The sequence below is a fragment of the Camellia sinensis genome, chromosome 6 (genome assembly GCF_055761805.1).
Source record: "Camellia sinensis isolate YWXY chromosome 6, ASM5576180v1, whole genome shotgun sequence".
NCBI classification, from domain to species: Eukaryota; Viridiplantae; Streptophyta; class Magnoliopsida; order Ericales; family Theaceae; genus Camellia; species Camellia sinensis.
The window spans coordinates 51,195,391-51,200,623 of NC_138966.1; the positions used below are offsets into that span (position 1 = coordinate 51,195,391).

At 35.7% G+C, this 5,233-nt stretch overlaps 1 pseudogene; it reads left to right on the top strand.

Annotated features, from left to right (window-relative positions):
* Positions 1 to 994: 994 nt before the first annotated feature.
* LOC114261288 (cation/H(+) antiporter 15 pseudogene) lies at positions 995 to 4,979 on the top strand (annotated as a pseudogene).
* Positions 4,980 to 5,233: the final 254 nt, after the last annotated feature.

Genomic DNA, 5,233 nt, shown 5'->3' on the forward strand with positions numbered 1-5,233 from the left:
AGCTACGAGACATTTTCCTTCTAAAGTTCTAGGTTCAAGCTCTTCTAAACTACTTGGATTTTTTATTCATAGTTAACAAATTCTAAATTCCTCTCTACCAAACATATCACATGCATAATGCCAATAAAATAAGAGGATTTCTTAACATGAATAGATTCATGAATGTTATGCACAACTCGGTTGTCACAATTACTCTACTGAATTAAGGTTTATAACAAATTTAATTTTCATTGGGAAATGTTAGATCAAAATATTAATTTTTTCCACTTAAAAAAATTAATGTTATTTAAACATTCGCACAAATAAAAAGCCTCAAAAAAATAAAAAGAAAAATAAAAAGCAATGGCAAATCAAACTTTGTAAGAAATTTTAAGTCAACATAGATTTAGGAAATATTGGTCAAATAAGTACTTTTATTTTATCCCATCTAGGCTTAACCTTACATAAGAATCAAAATCTATATGTCATCAAAAAAAAAAAAATTTCCTCCATTTTTCCATCATCTTTGATGTAAGATGATCATTTTTAGTCTTAGCTTGTCTATTGGCTTATGAGCTATAAATATTACAACTACGAGAATATTCCATATTTTTAATAAAAAATAATAATAATAAATTATATACAATACTGACAATAATAGGGAATAAGTACGTAATAAAATTCTAGATTTGACTTTCAAAGGTCAAAGACTAATTTAAATTATGTCAACTTGTGAGCACATTGACAAACCAAAATAGGGTGGGACAACCAAAATGCCAAAATTGAGTTATACTTTCCATTCTTAATCACAATGTTCAAAAATAGTAACAAAGACTCAGATCTTCTTATTCTTGATTTCTTTCCTTTTAAGTTTCAATCTGTCTTATCAATTTTGTTAATGTTAGGTGAGGTATTAGAGAAGGAGAAGGGGTGGTGTGACCAAAATATTTACAAGGCTTAAGTTGAGGTGGTGGTGGTTGGAAGAAAATCAAGCAATATATAGGTTATATTAGTAATGGCGAAACAGGAGATGCCACCTATCCTAACAGCACCAGGGATGTTAGCAAATGAAACAGTATGTTATACAACAGGCATGATGACAACAAATGGGATATTGATGAATGAGAATCCAATGTACTTTTCCCTTCCCCTCTTCCTCTTTCAAATGATGTTGATCGTTCTTACCACACGGCTACTCGTGTTTGTTCTTAAACCTTTCCACCAACCTCGAGTCTTTTGCGAGCTTATTGTAAGTACATTGTATGCGAGCATGCTTTCCATGCTGATTGTGATATTGAGAAAATTAATGCATGGCATTTAACACATTCCATTAGTAGCATACTCATGTAGACATACCACATACAAATTGTGTGCATTTTGTAGCATTGAACAATTGCATGGATTTGTATGTCTATTTATACGTAAATCTTTGTATTTCTTGAAACGTATTAGCAACATATATATTCATAGTGTGAACATACCTAATGCAAAACATGTGTATTATATTGTCACTTGTGTCGCTTTCTTTATATCTATAAAAATAAAAAAAATAAAAAGAAGTAAATTACTTTATTTCTTATAAAACCAACTATGCCAAAAAAAAGAGGTACTATTACTAACCCTCTATTCTTTGAAAGAAGACTAAGGCACTGAAATTTGAAGATCAAATACATACCTCCCCATGCATTGACTTTGGTACAATCCAGACCAAGGTTCTGAAAAGCGGTTGCAGTCGCCGTAACGGTGGCGGTGACGCGGTTGCGGTTGCGGGGTGTAAAGGCCGTAGTGTAACGGTTGCGGTAACCGGAACCGTGAATTTTTTTATTTTTCGCACAATTTGAAAAAAACTTACCGATACGCATATTTTTTTTCCATGATCATATTTATTGGGTTAAAAATAAATATTGATCAATTTTTGTAAATTTTTAAGTATGATGCAATATATTTCATATTTTTAAATCACTATAAACTGAGTTTTTTATATTTTATTTTAACAATTAATGACTTTATATTATACAAAAAATCAATCACTAACTATTATACATAAGATAAACAATGACAAAAGTAAGAGAATAAATAAGAGCCTAAATATATATATATATATATACATATTTTAACCAAGCCAAATAGATAATGACCACATTTATTATTATTATTATTATTATTATTATTATTATTTTCAAACAATATATAGATAGACACACACAAACAAAATGGTTTAGTGATAGCAGCTGAATAGAATAGCATAGGTCTTACAGTTTCAACAAATTAATAACATGTTCTTCATCTTCCCTCTTCTCTCTCTCTATCTCTTGCTCCTCCATTTTCTCTCTTTATCTTCTCTCTCCTCTCTATCCCTCTTCCCCCATTTTTAGCTTTTTTTTTTTTTGTGTTTTTTCGGAAGAAACAGTTTGGAACCGTTACGTAACGGTGCTGTAACAGCCGTAACGGCCTGTTACGACCGCTACGGCAGCCGCTGCGGCCGACACACCTGTGAATCTCAATCACACTGCAAAAGCAGCCGTAACGGGTGGCGGTAACCGCCAAAACCGTTACGTAACGGCGTTACGTAACGGTTGCGGCCGCTTTTTAAAACCTTGATCCAGACACTAATATTTCCTCTTCTTCTTTGTATTGTTCAATGGTTACAGGCAGGCTTAATTTTGGGTCCATCAGCACTTGGACGATTTGAGGTGTTTTATAAGTTTGTATTTGAGGAAGCTAGCTTCCTATTGCTTGAGACAATAGCTAACGTCGGCGCTATTTACTTTGTCTTCATAATTGGACTAGAGATGGACCTCCCAATCATCCGAAAAAATGGGAAAAAGGCTTTGACCTTCGCCGTTGCTGGCATGTTTTTTCCATTCCTCATAGGTTGTGCCTTCTCGTTTTTCCTGCTGAACAAAACAACCATGCAGGAAGGCACGTTCTTAATCTTTTTTTCCATTTCTCTCTCTATCACTGCATTACCTGTGGTCACACGAATCCTTCAAGAGCTCAGACTAATCAACATGGAGATTGGCCAACTTGCCAAGTCAATTGCTCTCATTAATGAAATTTTTGGGGTGGCACTCTTAGTGTGTGTCATTTCCTTGGCAGAGTCCACAGAAACTGCTTTCATGACTTCCCTATCAGTAATTATATGTTGCATAATTTTTATTATTTTTTTCATTTTTGTTGTTCGACCAACCATCGCATGGTTCATAAGGCGAACCCCAGAGGGTGAAAAGTTCAATGACCTCACTACATCCATTATTCTTGCTGGGGTTATGTTCTCTGGTGTTATCTCAGATGCCATTGGAGTGCATCCTATCTTTGGAGCTTTTGTTTTCGGCTTGGTTGTTCCAAATGGGCCTCTTACAATCACCCTCATTGAAAATCTTGAGGACTTTGTTACGGGTTTTCTTATTCCTCTTTTCTTTGTCATTAGTGGGCTTAAGACTAATGTTTTAAAAATTCAAGGAGTTTCAACCTGGTTTACACTAATGTTAGCAATTATTCTCTCGTCTACTGCAAAAGTCGCTGGAACTATCCTGGTTGCCCTCTTTTATAAGGTTCCTTTTAGTGAAGGACTTGCACTTGGTTTGCTCATGAACACCAAAGGACTCATAGGATTAATTGCACTCAACTTTGGGAAAGATCAAAAGGTACAATCTTTTTTTTCATATGTGCGTGCACACACCCACTTGTTTGTCTATTGGCATGACTTCTAAAAAAACAATACCAATGTTGTGCAGGTCATAGATGATACGGCATATGCAATCATGGGGATCACAACTATATTTATTAATGCGATCATCTCACCCACTCTAGTAAAAATTTATAGGCCCGCAAGGAAATTTGTACCTTACAAAAGGAGAACAATTCAAAGAACAAAAGCAGATTCAGAGTTACGAATACTAGCATGCATCCACACTCCTTGGAATGTTCCAACAATCATCAATCTCCTTGAAGCTTCCCACCCCACCAAGAAATCCCCGATATCTATCTTTTCACTCCACCTAGTTGAACTTACTGGTCATGCATCTACTACTCTCATCATTCATAACTCTCAAAAATCTGAAATGAAAGCCATTAATAAAATGCAAGCTCAATCTGACAACATTATCAATGCATTCGAGACCTTCGGGAAGCATTCCAATCATGTCTCTGTCCAATCCTTCACGACCATTGCCCCTTACTCAACAATGCATGAAGAAATTTGCAATGTGGCAGAGGACAAGCGTTCTACGTTCATAATCATTCCTTTCCACAAACAACAAATGGTTGATGGTGGGATAGAAGCTACCAACCCACAATTTCAAATGCTGAATCAAAATGTATTAGCAAATGCTCCTTGCTCAGTTGGCATTCTAGTTGATAGGGGCCTAAGTGGTTCCACAAACTTAGCTTCCAGCCAAGTATCTCATAACATTGCTGTGCTATTCTTTGGTGGACCAGATGACAGAGAGGCACTATCGTATGCACTGAGGATGTCTGAACATCCTAGGAGTAGCCTCACTGTTATTCGCTTTCTTCCAGGGCTTGTGGAAATTGAATCAACAATGGACCCAAGCCATGATAATTTCAAGGATAATGGGACAATGACAGTGCAAATAGATAAAGACAGAGACAAGCAACTAGATGATGACTACATAAAAGAGTTCAGAATGATGAAGACAAATGATGAGTCATTCTCTTACATTGAAAAAGTTGTGAACAATGGAGAAGATACTGTTGCAGCCATAAGATCAGTGGATAACATGCATGACCTCATCATAGTTGGAAGAGGAGGAGAAATAATATCAAGACTCACAACAGGACTCAATGAATGGAGTGAGTGCCCTGAGCTTGGAGTAGTTGGTGATCTATTAGGATCAGTAGATTTTGCAACAAAGGTATCTGTGTTGGTGGTGCAACAATATATAGGGTTAGGGCCACATGATGGGGGGATTGGAACACCGGACAGTGTGAGTCAACAAGAAGAACAATATATTATGAACTCATCAGTTCGTGGATGAGCACATGAGTCATCTATGCCCACGACATAAGTCTTAAGGCTCATCAATTTGAGGCCTCAAATCAAATGACCTTAAACAATACAAATTCTCAATTGAAAGAGAATTCAATTATTAGCAAAATGTTTTTATACTAATTTTGCATATCACGTTCTCTTATGTATATATGTAAGACCCCAACATATTTTAGGAAATGATAGACAAAGTTTCTGCACAAATACAAGATGTCAATATCCTCCTACATAGTAATTCTAGGT